Source organism: Abramis brama (genome assembly GCF_963993115.1).
Source record: "Abramis brama genome assembly, chromosome: 2".
NCBI classification, from domain to species: domain Eukaryota; kingdom Metazoa; phylum Chordata; class Actinopteri; order Cypriniformes; family Leuciscidae; genus Abramis; species Abramis brama.
In genome coordinates, this window is record NC_139964.1 from 58072626 (window position 1) to 58089137 (window position 16512).

The following is a 16512-nucleotide window of genomic DNA, read 5'->3' on the forward strand; positions in this document are numbered from 1 at the left end:
TGGGGTCCGGCCGGGCTCAGCCTGAAGGAGAGACGTGGGGCCACCCTCTCGTGGACCCACCAACTGCAGGAGGGACCGTAAGGGGCCGGTGCTAAGTGGATCGGGCGGCAGTCGAAGGCGGGGGCCTAGACAACCCGATCCCTGGACGCGGAATCTAGCTCTAGGGACATGGAATGTCACCTCTCTGGCGGGGAAGGAGCCTGAGGTTGTGCGTGAGGTTCAGAGATTCCGACTAGAGATAGTTGGGATCACCTCTACGCACGGCTTGGGCTCTGGAACCACACTCCTCGAGAGAGGATGGACTCTTCACCACTCTGGAGTTGCCCATGGTGAGAGGCGGCGGGCTGGTGTGGGTTTGCTTATAGCCCCCCAGCTCAGCCGCCATGTGTTGGAGTTCACCCCGGTGAATGAGAGGGTCGCTTCCCTACGCCTTCGGGTCGGGGATAGGTCTCTCACTGTCGTTTGTGCTTACGGGCCGAACGGCAGTGCAGAGTACCCGGCCTTCTTGGAGTCTCTGGGAGGGGTGCTGGAAAGTGCTCCGACTGGGGACTCCGTCGTTCTACTGGGGGACTTCAACGCCCACGTGGGCAGCGACAGTGACACCTGGAGGGGCGTGATTGGGAGGAACGGCCCCCCTGATCTGAACCTGAGTGGTGTTCTGTTATTGGACTTCTGTGCTAGTTACAGCTTGTCCATAACGAACACCATGTTCAAGCATAAGGGTGTCCATCAGTGCACATGGCACCAGGACACCCTAGGCCGGAGGTCGATGATCGACTTTGTGGTCGTTTCATCCGACCTCCGGCCGTATGTCTTGGACACTCGGGTGAAGAGAGGGGCGGAGCTGTCAACTGATCACCACCTGGTGGTGAGTTGGATCCGATGGCGGGGGAGGAAGCTGGACAGACTCGGCAGACCCAAACGTACTGTGAGGGTCTGTTGGGAACGTTTGGCCGAATCTCCTGTCAGAGAGATCTTCAACTCCCACCTCCGGCAGAGCTTCGACCAGATCCCGAGGGAGTCTGGAGATATTGAGTCCGAGTGGACCATGTTCTCCACCTCCATTGTCAACGCGGCCACTCGGAGCTGTGGCCGTAAGGTCTCCGGTGCCTGTTGAGGCGGCAATCCCCGAACCCGGTGGTGGACACCGGAAGTAAGGGATGCCGTCAAGCTGAAGAAGGAGTCCTATCGGGCCTAGCTGGCTTGTGGGACTCCTGAGGCAGTTGATGGGTACCGACGGGCCAAGCGGACTGCAGCCCGGGTGGTTGTGGAGGCAAAAACTCGGGCCTGGGAGGAGTTCGGTGAGGCCATGGAGAAGGACTATCGGTCGGCCTCGAAGAGATTCTGGCAAACCGTCCGGCGCCTCAGGAGGGGGAAGCAGTGCCCTACCAACGCTGTTTACAGTGGAGGTGGGCAGCTGTTGACCTCGACTGGGGATATCACCGGACGGTGGAAGGAATACTTCGAGGATCTCCTCAATCCTGCCGTCACGTCTTCCATTGAGGAAGCAGAGGCTGAGGGCTCGGAGGCGGACTCGTCCATCACCCAAGCTGAAGTCACCGAGGTAGTCAAGAAACTCTTCGGTGGCAAGGCACCGGGGGTGGATGAGATCCGCCCTGAGTACCTCAAGTCTCTGGATGTTGTGGGGCTGTCTTGGCTGACACGCCTCTGCAACATCGCGTGGCGGTCGGGGACAGTACCTTTGGACTGGCAGACCGGGGTGGTGGTCCCTCTTTTCAAGAAGGGGGATCGGAGGGTGTGCTCCAACTATAGGGGGATCACACTTCTCAGCCTCCCTGGGAAAGTCTATGCCAGGGTACTGGAGAGGAGAATCCGGCCGATAGTAGAACCTCGGATTCAGGAGGAACAGTGTGGTTTTCGTCCCGGTCGTGGAACACTGGACCAGCTCTATACCCTCTACAGGGTGCTGGAGGGCTCATGGGAGTTTGCCCAACCAATCCACATGTGCTTTGTGGATTTGGAGAAGGCATTCGACTGTGTCCCTCGCGGCGGCCTGTGGAGGGTGCTCCGGGAGTATGGGGTCCGGGGCCCTTTGCTAAGGGCTATCCGGTCCCTGTACGACCGGAGCAGGAGCTTGGTTCGTATTGCCAGCAGTAAGTCAGACTTGTTCCCGGTGCGTGTTGGACTCCGGCAGGGCTGCCCTTTGTCGCCGGTTCTGTTCATAATTTTTATGGACAGAATTTCTAGGCGTAGCCAGGGGCCGGAGGGGGTCAGGTTTGGGGACCACACGATTTCATCTCTGCTCTTTGCGGATGATGTTGTCGTGTTGGCCTCATCAAACCAGGACCTCCAGCATGCACTGGGACGGTTTGCAGCCGAGTGTGAAGCGGCTGGGATGAAAATCAGCACCTCCAAATCCGAGGCCATGGTTCTCAGTCGGAAAAGGGTGGTTTGCCCGCTTCAGGTTGGTGGAGAGCTCCTGCCTCAAGTGGAGGAGTTCAAGTATCTTGGGGTCTTGTTCATGAGTGAGGGAAGGATGGAATGGGAGATTGACAGGCGGATCGGTGCAGCTTCTGCAGTAATGCGGACCCTGTACCGGTCTGTCGTGGTGAAGAAGGAGCTGAGCCGCAAGGTGAAGCTCTCGATTTACCAGTCAATCTACGTTCCTACTCTCACCTATGGTCATGAGCTGTGGGTCATGACCGAAAGGACAAGATCCCGGATACAAGCGGCCGAAATGAGCTTTCTCCGCAGGGTGGCTGGGCGATCCCTTAGAGATAGGGTGAGAAGCTCGGTCACTCGTGAGGAGCTCAGAGTAGAGCCGCTGCTCCTCCACATCGAGAGGGCTCAGTTGAGGTGGCTCGGGCATCTTTTCCGGATGCCTCCTGGATGCCTTCCCGGGAAGGCGTTCCGGGCATGTCCCACCGGGAGGAGACCCCGGGGAAGACCTAGGACACGCTGGAGAGACTATGTCTCCCGGCTGGCCTGGGAATGCCTCGGTGTCCCCCCGGAAGAGCTGGAGGAAGTGTCTAGGGAGAGGGAAGTCTGGGCATCCCTGCTTAGACTGCTGCCCCCGCGATGGATGGATGGACTTTCGCGGATATTCCGTATCATAACAAGCTAGCAGCTAAGTGTCTCAACTGAAAAAAACACAACGCTGCCAAAACGCTCTCAAGCGCCCATAGCTAGGCATTTTCAGCTGGCTAAAAACGGCCTAAGGCTTTTTGTCTATAACATGTGGTAGTTTTTTTTTTATTTTTTTTATGAATCACGAATCAAATCCAAATGTATGATAATTGTGTTCGTTTATAAAGCAGTTGTTTTTAATCTGTGTATTTTTTATTTTAGTTCTTAAAAATAAGTCACAGCAATTATAATGATTTTATATATTGATTAGGAGGCACACTCTAAACAGACGTGCAGATTTATATCTAAATCTGCCTATAAGAATTTATTTTAAAAATCATGAAATTTGGAAACTTTATCATGAAAACTTACAAAAAAATAAATAAATGTTGATAAGAGATTGAAACACTATTGAAAGAGATAATGAAAATGTATAATTTTAGCATTTTATCAGTAAAATAAAGATTTTCAATTAATTACTAATAAGACATGCAACACTGCTCGTTATTTTGGGTTTTTTTCTGTTCTTCAGAGTTAAGATGGTATAAACACAGGGTTTACACAAAGCCTAAAGTGAAGTAAATGATGGAAATTAAGATTATAGCAACATTTATAAAGCTAATTCCAACAGAAATAGGGAATACTCAAAGTGCATTTCAGATGTGGATTAATTATCTCTGATCTGAAGCCATTCATCACTGGAGACCCAATCCACAGCAGGAATCAAAGACTTTGTCTCTGTCAGAATGATTCGCTTCCCTTTGATTTTCTTGTAGAAAACTGAATATGTACATCAGAAGAACCACGTCGGGCTCCTAAAATGAGCTGGTAATGGGACAATTGCGTTTGAAAAGCACCCAGACAGAAAGCGAATAAGAGAGGGACATCTTAAATTAGATCTAATAGAAAATACAATAAAAATAAAAAGTGCCAAACGAATGAAAAATATATCCTGCTGTGTTACCATAGTAACCTTTTGTTTGTCAAGATGCGGGTAGTTGACAGCATGCTGGCATGACTGTGTATGTGCGTACTTGTTTTATTTGAATTTGATGAGTGTCCATGTATAGAGGGACAATGCCAATGTCCTTCCATTGTGGAGAAGTGTCAAGGTTAGAGATGTAAAAAAGAGCGCGTGTGTGTGTGTGTGTGTGTGTGTGTGTGTGTGTGCGTGTGTGCGTGCGTGTGTGTGGGAGAGAAAGACGTTTGTTTGAACTCCCTGATGTGAAGTTTCCTAATGTGTCCCATGGGTGTCATTACACACACAAAGACGAAACACTCTTTAAACACACTACTCATACGCTCGGATACAGTCTTAATTATGAGTCTATCAAACCTGCTCCCTGCAGACAGCACACACAGTTTCACACATTATTGCATAGAACAGGCTGTTACAACAAGTTCATGCAATTTTATGTGCATTTTACATGAGGACTGGTTGCACATGTATTTTACACATTTATAACACTTTTTACGCATATTTGTCCTCATGCATAATACAAGACCCATGCAAATACGACACTTAGCTGTTTAGCATACGCACCATCATGTTTATGCTTATGCTGGGATACAACCTTAAAAGCTTCCAGTTCTAGCAGAAGCTCAAGGGATGAGTGATACGGGAAGATATTGGATATTGAGAGTTGAACTGCCCAAAGACATGTTTTTTTTGCAGTGTATTTGATATTATTGATATTGATATATTTGATATCACCCATTGATATTAAGTCATTTTCCAGTGTTGCCAGATCCCGCAAAACAAGCGACCGGTTCTGACCAAAATTATCCTAAACCATTACTTTATAGTGCTATGAAACTGAAACTACTTTTCTGGAACTAAGAATCCCCCCTAAAAAAAATCCCACACTATGAACTTATCAAAAGCAACTCGGTAAGCTTATAATTAGTGGATGTGGCATCACTGACATTTCCATGGAAGTTTTAGGCCCTTTCCCAAATGGCACACTTCATGTGCACTTGCGGTCAAAAGTGTGCATTGAGGGTGCATATCCTCTTGCAAGGGCTTAGGGCTCCATTTGGGACAGGGACTTAAATCATGCAGGCTGATTAATTTGCCAATATTTTGCCAATTTGAGATTTATCAGCATTGGCCAATAACCATAACTGCCTGCTCAATTAAGAAAAGCTTTAGATATTGGTGTCAGTTTTAAAATTCACTGACAGCATTTTCAATAGATTACATCACTGCTTATGAACAAATGCTTGGTGTCCATATATAGAGCGGTTTTAGATTAGTGCTCTGTTTAAATTTAACCAAAAACATTTGTTGAAATTTGTTGATATCTGGATATGATGTGAACAAAACAAAACAAAAAAATCTGTTTATACTGAGACTTTGTTCAAATCTTTATTTTTTTAATGGCTCTTGGTAATGACTCTCATGCTGTATAACCCAGCAGAGGCTCCCACATGTGAATCAACAAACACACTGAAATGATTCCGAACATCCTGGTGCCGTTCCAAGCCGAGAGTGCTACGTCTGCTCTCCGTACACTGCATCCGAGTGTTTATGTGCAGTAATGTTTTAAGTGCTTCCTCTGTGAAATGAGAGGAACAGATGGATTTGGCAGATCCCATGGTACTGCTATCAACTCTGAGTCCCCATTGACACAGACAAAAACTACAGTCCCCCCCACCCCTTTGTTAAGCATGGATGAATCATAATGCTTTTCCCTCATTTATTTAGTTTTGATAATTGCTTTAGATAACGGAAATGCTGACGGATGTAAATGGGGATGCAGTGACAGGTTTAAAAACCTATCCCTGGATGGCAAAATTTCAGCATCTGAATTATTATATTTTGTTATATTATTATTTTAAATAAAGTTTTACTAATTTTATTCATATTTCTTATTTTATCATTGTATTATATGAAATGTTTTAAATATTTGTTAGTAACATAATTCATATTAACCCTACTTATGTTTTACTATTATTATATTTCCTACATCGCTTCATAAATTTACTAACATATTGCTTAATTGGTTAATTCTGGATCTTTTAGCTGTTGATAATTCAGGTTAATTGACTTCACATTAACGTTGTTAATGTGATGGTGCATGTAAACTCATTAACGTTGCACTAATTAAGTATTAATTAAAACCATCTCAGTGCTCTCTCTTACATTATATTTCTGCCTTTGGCCATGGTACTGTATTAGCTGTATGGATACATAGAATGAGTTGAATTTGACTATAATTCTCATTTTTATTCCATCAGAACTGTGTCCTTATGCATGATGACCGTCATGCGAGCCTTCGGAGTGATGATCTGGGATCAGATTTTCCCCAGTCGAGATAAATGTCAGTTATAAAAACAGTTCCTAGACCATCAGTCGTGCACCTGACACACTGTAAGAATAGTGACCCACGTCTCACACTCTGCTGTGTCAATCTGACAGAGCTCCTCTATGGTGCGTTAACATCGCCGTAAGAACTCTTCACCTGTCAATCAAACGGCAAATGATCGACAGCTAAGTGCTACGGTATGGATTCATTAGTCTCTCTTGGTTCTCTGATGCTAACTTCATACTTACTGCAATCTCTGTGGTATCTAACACAAATGCGAGCTCTAATTTATTCACCTTCTTTCAGATTATATTACATGAGAAAGAAAAACAAAAACACCCACACACAAATGCATAAGTGACTTCATTTAAAAGTCCAATAACATTTAAATACCAAGATCTTAGATGTCAGTTTCTGCAAAAATGGAGCTCAGTGTTACAGCGAGTTAAAGAATCTGTGATACGAACGGGATGTCTACATTAATATGATTTCTGTCAGAAATGGCGATACTATTTGAAACACGTGATTCAGATCATACGCTCATTAGCAGAGAGGTTCATGATCTGAACTGAGTGTGTCATGTGAGACGTGATGGTGCCTTTCTGTGGGTCCCCGGGTCAGAGAGGAAAACCACTGCTGTATATCCTTTTACATATAACTGTAACCACTGTGCCTGTAATTAATAGGGTAGTTACTGTACTAGACGGTTGCTTACTAACACAAGTCAAAGAGACCACCCTCCAATTTCTATTTTTTTTTCCTAGATTTTATCAAGATCACTACTTCAATGTAAGATTGATTTTTATTTTTTCTATTGATTTTTGTTTCTTTTGTTTTATTGCCTTACCAAACGAAGATTGTATGTGCGATCACTTGTTTTACAACAATCTTTGAAGTACTATTTATATTAAAGTGTTGCACAGGTTATGAAGTTTAATACTTAGGGGGTTATTTGAAAGTATGAGATCAACCCTGTTACTCAAGCTGATGTAAGATTTTTATTGTATTTTATTTTTTTATGGGAAATATATGTTATCATAGCCATAACATTCTGGTTCTTCTTTTAACATTTTGCTGATTTAATTGTATGTTCATTAAGTGTTTATTGATAGAAAGTAAGACAAATGTAAGAGTTCTCTGTATTAATTTCTTATTTTGTTAGTTATTCTTGACGAGTGCCATATACACAGTCGTTCAGTCAATACAATTATTATTACTTATTATTATAATTTAAATAAATTCATACTTTTCAGACAGGACTCATCAAATGTCTTTAAAGTGACAGTAAAGCCATTTATAAAGTTAGAATATTTCTGTTGCAAATGAATGCAAATGTTCTTTTGAACTTTTTTATTCAGCAAAAAATCCTGCATTTATTTTTTATTATACGGTCTAGTATAACCAGCACAACAGTTTTCAACATTGATAATTGATAATAATGTAAATTTATTCCATTACAGATATAAATACAAATTTTAAAAAATGTAAATGAAAAGTTTTTAAAGTTTCAATTAGGTGACAGATGTGTGTTTAAAGTTAATTGTATGTAGAATAAATTGTTGTAGAATATCTCGTTCATTATACTGATTTTTATTGACTGGGTGTTGTGCTCTCTCTCTCTCTCTCTCTCTCTCTCTCTCTCTCTCTCCGTGCGTGCGTGCGTGTGTGTGTGTGTGTGTGTGCGCGTCTTTGTTCTGCTGCTTACTCAGCTACTTTTAAAGACCCATTTTAGTGGAACTCATCCAGAGTGCAGCCTCAAGGACAACACCCCGATCTCCATCAGAGAGTCTGTCACTGCGTACGTGTAAACCTGTGAGCATTTCAGACAGGAAGTAGAGTTGTGCGTGTCTGTGAGCTGATGAGTTAGACATTCACACTGAACAACTTGGCCTGCATTGTGCATCTGTGTGTATGTTTATAGTCTGTATTTAGCAGTGAGTGTGCATCTGGTTCAGTTCCATGGAGAGTGAGGCGATAAATTCTTGTTTGAGTTAATCCAAATGTCAGAGGAGTGAATTGTTTAAACAGCACGGCTTGAAAAACATGGGAGAGAAAAATGTTAATGCTAAAGAGTGTAGGGAAAGATTGGATTAATGGAGCTAGTGAGGGATGGAAGTAGAGGGAGAGAAAGGGCATGCGTCTCAGTTCTGCATGCCTGTGTGCCAGTTTACTGCATTAGCGCGCTTCTTCAGAGGCTGACAGAATTTGCACATGATAACGCACCCTGCCAAAAGCAGTGCACGAGCCCAGAGACAGAACGAGAGAGAAAGAGAGAAGGGGATGGAGACAATGAGAAAAGTTTCCCCGAAGTAAGCAGATGCAATTGAACTCCAAGGTTTTTAAAGGGGTAGTTCACGGAAAATAAAAAATACTGTCATTATTTGCACATCCTCACAGCATTCCAAACTCATGTTTTTTTTTTTCTGTAGACCATAAAAGATGATGTTCAGAAGAATGTTCACAGTACTCTTTTCCATACAATGAAAGTAAAAAGTTACCAGGGGCTGTCAAGATCCAAAAATATTCAAAGTATTCTGAAGTAGGAGGAACAGACCAAGATTGAAGTCACATCTGTGCATGTTCAAATTTGGCACGTTGCGATTGGACACAAGTCATATTATGATCAATGACTCTTCTGCCATCAGTAGGTGTTCGACCAATCGGTGAAGGCCCTTTCACACCGAGCGTGATGTGATAAAGCTAAGCGAACCACCGATGAACGGAGCTTTTACACAACACGAAACGATTGCAATTCACACACGCTGACCAATAATACATTTTTCCTCATGTATGTATCTCGTAGGTTGTCCCATTTGTCTTTAACTTTGTCCAAAATCAATAATAAAATTAAGTTTGGTACTATACAGAAACCTTCATCGATTGCGTGTAATAACTTACGACTGCGATCTAAAGTGGATTAATGGATTATTTTGATTAAATAATGGGCAGACGTGCATTATTTGTAATGTTTTATAATAAACTGAACACTACACTTGCTGAGTATTGTATGCATGTAAGCATTTCTCATTCTTTATTGTAAAAAAAAAAAACCTGAGTTGCATGAAAAACACATACAGAACATATATCATTGTAATCATATTTATTAGGCTTAATGTTTCATCTATAGAAACTTTTCTCTCAGTTGTTTATGTGCGGAACCGTGCGGAACTCAGAACGAGGAGCTGCAACACAGACTCATTGGAAAAAACGTACCTGTGGCAACATTTTTGCAAAACACACGTACACCACTGCAGTTTCTAACAGAAATGAACACTAGAGGCAGTAAAACAGCAAGCACTTTTAATCGTTTTCACACACAATTATGATTACAGAGGCAGATTATAGATTAATAAAGACTTGTTTTCATGACCTCAAAACATTTTTTACCATAGTGCATGATTTGTAAATGAATATATTTTGGAGTTTGCATCATTAACCAGCTCCATATGTTCAGTTTTACTGATGTACTAAGCTTGCTCGGTAGCTCAGCTGGTGCAGAATTGTACTTGTGATGCAGAGAGCTCGGGTACGAATCCCGTTAAAGACGAGTCATGATAAAACAGTTCCAAGACAAGAGTTCAGAAACAAGCTAAAATGCCATATTTGCGTTTTATGTCACATTTGCTTTTGTTAACACTATCGGGTAGGTAAGTTTTATGGTTTGGTGTAGGTGTACGTTATTTTAAAACGTGAAGAACCATTATCTTTTAGCGCCACTCACCAGACATTTAAAGGGTAACTAAACCCCTGTCTCAGAGCCTGACTCCACCCACTGGCAATATTTGAAAAATGCTAGAAAAGTGGGCAGACCCCAGCTGAGATAAAGGGGACGAACTGAGGGCGGGGTTGAGCGGGGGGGGGCGTGCACCTGAGACCTGCTGTCAGACTCTAAAATGGAGAGTGACTCACAGGGTCGCAAGACGACGTAAAGTACATGCATCTGATGAGTTTTATCGAGTTGATGTCAATAGCGCGCGCTCTCTAGGCATATTCATATTTTGCCGCTATGTGAAAAAATCCAGCAAAATGCGCCGGCGCGTTTGTCGACCCCAGAGGATTAACTTTAGCCTAACCATGAATTGTGATTAAAATATATATGATCACTCACATCAAGACGCCACTGCGGTGGTGGAGTCCATGCAGGAGGAGTAGCGTTTGGCACTGCGTCACTTTTCAGCGCGAGCTGTGTGGAGAAGCCCATTTCCACCTCTATTGCGTTGGAGAAGCAATCCCGCGTAAAATGCAGGTAACACTTGAGCTCTAGTGTGGGAACTCACGGTCTTCCAGGCCAAGTGCATGCAACCACTGGCGCCTAATAAAGCTATGCAGTCCAGCAGTGCTGTTGCAACCAGCAGCACTACACCTACGTACCCTCCTGACCACTGTACTAAATACAGATACATCTACTAGCTCGTACCAAGGGCGTGGTGAGCTGGAACCTGCTTGCGTCACGTAGTACCGCTTACGTCACGTAGTACCGCAAACATCCAATAGGAAAATGCAACTGCAGTAGCCACCGTTCAACCTGAAGAGGGCAGCACTCAGACGTTTTTACACCATATATTGTAGAATTAAAACACTTTATACCCAAATGTCAAAAAAGTTACTCGAATCAATGAACAGCACTAATAAAGCCCCATTCTTACAGATCATTAACTAAAAAAAGTTGGTTTAGGGTTTTGTTACCCTTTAAATTCACAACTGATACGTACAAACTCAAACGTAATAAAATGTTGCCATATTCACGTTCACCTGTTCCGGAAAAAACTGTCACGAAACGTGCACAACGCAACGTGTTTTGCAAAAAATTTGCCACAGGGACGTTTTTCTAATGAGCCTGGGCTGAGAAAATGAACACAACGTCGTTCCGTACGGATCTATTGTAACGATTCAAGAGCGTGTTTGCGATGTACATTTGCGTTGTTTAATCGCACTCAGGGTGAAAGGACCTTAAGGCTTAATCCTGGCTTAATCTAAGCCCTCTCTGTGGAACCAGGCCATGATTTTTTATTTTTTTTTTATTTTGTGTATGTGTGTTATTTTCTAACCTTTACAGCTCCTCTTCATCATTAACTTCCATTGTATAATAAAGCATCAACATTCTGTAAAACTTCTTCTTTTTTGTTCCTGGGAATAAAGGAAAAGGGTTTGATATGAAAGTCAGTAAATACATTTCTTTGTGTGTGTGTGTGTGTGTGTGTGTGTGTGTGTGTGTGTGTGTGTGTGTACTATTGCTTCAACACTTTAAAGCCTCCTTTTGAATAAATATGACCCAAAAAAAAAAAAAAAACAGCATGATGTTTCATAAAAGGCTTACAAGCATAACAATGCATTTCTCCATGGCATGAGTTGATGCTACAGCCTTAAAATCCGTTTTAAGAAACTACTACATCTCAAAACTGCTTTTTACAAGTGATCTTAGATGTTCTACTTAAAGCAGCCTTTTTTTAATGGCGTCTGACCGCTTTCAGCCTGGATTCTTCGAGAAGTTCAGGCTGGGCGAGGAAAGGAGTGGCACCCCAACTTCAAAGCCACCCAGATTTCACATGTGATGCAAGACCTTGCAATGCTTTCGCCTGAAGGGCATGGTCTTGCTGTGTAGCAGGTGTTTAGATAAGACTTGCCAAAAATACAGAAATATAAAAATACCCCTCTATCATAGATATTATTATTCTAGAAAGAGCTGATTTAGACAGTTTAATATTGTGATGTGTTTGCATCATTGTTACCATGATTTAACATTGAATATGACAGCAGATTTGTGCTGAGAGAGGAACTTTAACTTAATACATGAGTTAATCCTCCATATTGTGTTTTTATTGAGTTGTATTTACCAAGCTGCGTCTTGTTTGCCATTGACGTTTAAGTTTGTATACATGAAATTCTTTTGGGCTTTTGAGTTTGCAATATTATGCCTGCTATCTTTAAATTCAAACTTGAAATTACTGTTAGTCATTAAATATTGAAATCCTTAAAAAGATAAATACAAAAAAACACGAAGTAAATCTAGTTGCACTGTTTTTTATATTCTTCATCTAAGTTTTTATTTGTTTAATGGTGCATTTGAGACGGTATAAATAAATAAAAAATGTTTGTACGTTAATAGAAAACCATGGAACATTTATTCAGGCGTACACTGTTTTGTATGGATGGAAGCGTAGAACTTGTTAGCATGCAACAGTTTGATGTAATTTATGTTTTCAAAGCTCTGGTAAATGCAAGAAAATGTGATAAAGCCTTTATGTGAATCAAAGCTTATTAATACCCTCAAAGGAAGAAACGGGCATATTTTTCTCCGCACATTTTCCCTTTCTTTTATTCTTTTTTTTTTCTCTCTTACATAAACACTCTTCAAAGGCAGGACGAGGCCCAGCAGCAATAATGGCATACAAATAAAATAATTCTTTAGGCGTATGCCGCTAAATGGCTTAATCAGCATTTGAGAAGTCCTGGTTAAAAAAAAAATGAGTAAAGAAATTGGTAGGCTACTATTTTATTCATAATTTTCTTATGGTCTTAGAGAAGAGAGCATAAAAGTATTGCATTCCTTTTTCAGCATCATATTTTTATATATAGGCATCTTTACACAAAATATTCATATGCTTTCTAAATCATGAATGCAATATCGGCTAAATGATCATTCAGCATATAGATGACATGTTGTTTCACAAGCAACCCTTAAAAAATTTATATCTGAAAATATACATTGAATAGAGCCGGGTTTGCTGTACCCATTGCATATTGGACAATTACAATTGTTTAACAATGACAATGCTGATAATTTGTTACTGAGTAGAATCATTACATCATACAACAATGTTTCGTTGTTGTTTGGAAACTTAGATGCACACAGGATTACCAGTGCTGTCATGAACTATTCTATCGCATTACCTGTACTATATATCTGTGCTCTTGTAACTGCTATTATAAACCTGCCATACTAGAAATTAGTTGATAGGGGGTGGAGGAATAAAGAGTGGGAAGCGCTCATTTAGCACATAAGCTCACTCAAATATCATTCAACACTTTATTTATATCCTTAACACTTTATTTTTAGTTTTAGTGCCGAGTGTGTGAAGTCTCTCAAAGTAGGCTACATTTATCAGATGGCATTTATAAAGGTATACATTTTTAAAAAGTATACCTATAATTTACTGTTTTCAATTATTGTTGTAAATATTATAATAGCTTTGCAGTGCAGTATCATTTATGAAGAGTGCCTTTGATTCTGCTAAACAGTGAAAGATCTGTTTAAGTTGTGTGTTATTGACCTCGTTTAAAATGTAAAAGCAGCTATATTTTCATGTATAAAGACCATTTTTATTGCAAAGATCAACTTTTAAGATTGACCTTATTTTCGTTTTTGGTCAAATTGCCTTTTGAATGGGAGTGCTTGGGGCACGACTATGATAGCATCAAAAATCGCTATTTTTAAAACACTAAGAAGGCGCGACACATTCAAAAGGCAATTTGACCGAAAAGGAAAAAACGGTCAAACTTAAAAGTGGCGTTTCCCTCCTAATTATGCTTTTCTATTCTCGGGTAGATTAACAAAAAGACCCTAGGTTGCATTTTGGCAACAGATATCATTTAATCTCCAACGTTGCAGACGTTGTATTGTGGTTGAAAATGAAAATCAGGTTGACGTCAGAAACCAACATCTGTCGGGTTCTGACGTCAACCCTACTTTCATTTCCAACCAAAATGCAACCAAAATCATCCCCTGACTGACGTTACTACTTTCTACTCAAGGACCTTGACAGAATTGTAGTGGAGTAAAAAGTACGATATTTGTCTTTCAAATGTAGGGAAGTTAAAGTAAAAAGTTTCCAGAAAAAATAATACTCAAGTAAAGTACAGATACTCAAAAAGTGTACTTAAGTATAGTACTCAAGTAAATGTACTTTGTTACTGTCCACCTCTGGCATATAGGCATAATAAAAACAGTAAAATGTCGCAGACTCTCAGTCCCACTCATACCACAGTAACGTTAATAAAACTTTAATACATTAGCTCATCCATGAACATGATTTCTGCCTTGAGTCCCGTTGGATTGCTTCCCATCGGCTGTGAAAGTGAAGATGACAACTCCCATGATCATTCACAGCATCAAGCTACACCTTTGTTATTGAATGTGGCCTCTAGTGGTGAAACTCACATACTGTGCCTTTAAATATGTAATTACACTGTAACAAAGACACCTTAAAATAAAGTGCAACCATTTTTACTGATGATATATCCATATAGCCCTCAATAATATTACATTTATTAAATATTATTGTCAAATATTATTGTGTTATCCCCCATCCCCACCAAATTGTCCATGGACCTTCTATTAAACCCTTAGGAGTTTCCGAGGGTCTCCGTACCTCAGGTTGACAGTTAGTCTGTTAGTAGGGATTTCTGAAAATCAGTACAGGAGTTGCTGTATGGTGACTTATCTTTCTATCTTTAGCAAAGCAACTGTCCGCTTGGAATGCATCACTCATTGGCTGTGATGGACAGCTGATTAATGCTGCTATTCTTTCATTATTCATAACTCACTCACCCACTTATTTAATCACTGACTCACCAAATGAGTCAGAGGTCAGTCAGGCATTTTAATAGACTCTTCTCCCCTATCAGCTAATTATGTTTATTGCCGGCTTGAAAATCGTTTATTAATGCCTGTTAGACCCAGAAAGATGATGCAAGATGGCACCGATGATCGCATTTACCAGGACGAGTAATTACCAAAACTTTTGCTGACCTTTGACCTTGGCTCATATGTGCTCTAATCAGCCGGCTGCTCAAAAGGTTAATATGTCAAAGTCTACTTATGAACCAGTTCACTCCTGACCTTATTTAAACGGTCTACGCTGGTTTTAAGAGGCGTGAGCAGAATGTTTATCAGCTTGTGTGTTTTGATGTTTCTACAGGTTTACTGGGTTGCACTTTATTTTACAGTACGTGCACTTACATGTACTTACAGTATACTTACCTAAGAAAGTGCTGGTTAATGTAAGGTTTTGGTGTAGGTTCAGGTTTAGTACCTAGTTATTACCCAGTTATCGTAATTACTGTAATAAGTACATAGTGTGTACATGGGGAACAGGACTGTAAAATAAAATACTACCGTTCACAGCACTGACAGACAATACAGTAAAACTGTATTTTTACATTGTGCACATGAAAAAGTTGCCGCCACAATGCTAAGGTATTGTGGTTGGTTGCAAGGGTGCTGCTAAACAGTTGTTAGGGAGCTCTGAGTGGTTGCTAAGGTGACCTGGGAGGTCATTAGTTGATTGGTTATCCCTCTGGTATTGTTAACTTACGAGTCATACTTGTACTGTTATCTGTAACAAACTGTATTTGTTTTCCATTATAATTTTACTATAGGGTACAACAGGACTAAAGGCACTCTGGGGTAAAAGGTGCAGTTGACTTGATTCTCTATTAAACCTCTGATGGCACAAAAATTCATCTCTGCACTTTTTTAATAATTGCTTTTGATGATGCATTGTGGAAATTTGAAAAATGTTTTTTTTTTTTTTAAAAAATAGATAATTGTAGATTTATGTAGCAGTGGAGAATGAATAAAAATATTGACTAGCCTTTTGAAACAAAGGTCTTAATGATTTTCAGTTCTGTTCAAGGTAATTAAAGCAACATTTTTTTCAATAACTGAAGAATATGTGAAAGTATTGTATTTGGAATAAAAGGCACCCCTTCCCTTGGGGTGAAAGGCATGATAATAAATATTGGGCTGACTTTTTCATTTGTTGACATGACATGGTAAGATTCAGATGGTACATGTATATCAAGTTGGGTGTCCACTTTAGAGATAATCACCATTTCATCATTCAATCATTCAAACTCAATGACAGTATATTTATTGAACAAAAAAATATTCTTTATTTATCAAAATAAACAGAAAATAGTGCAAACTTTGCTAGAGTGATTGTTTTGAACAAGAATTAGCTTGTACATTATTAAAAAAACGTATAATTTTAGCCAAAGTATTTGCATGGCGACTGTCACTCACCTGACATCATGGCAATAGCAAATGATCCAACCAATTCCCGATGGATAAAATCAAGATCTGCTCTACTTTTTTTCCTTATTTGAGAAGCTGTTT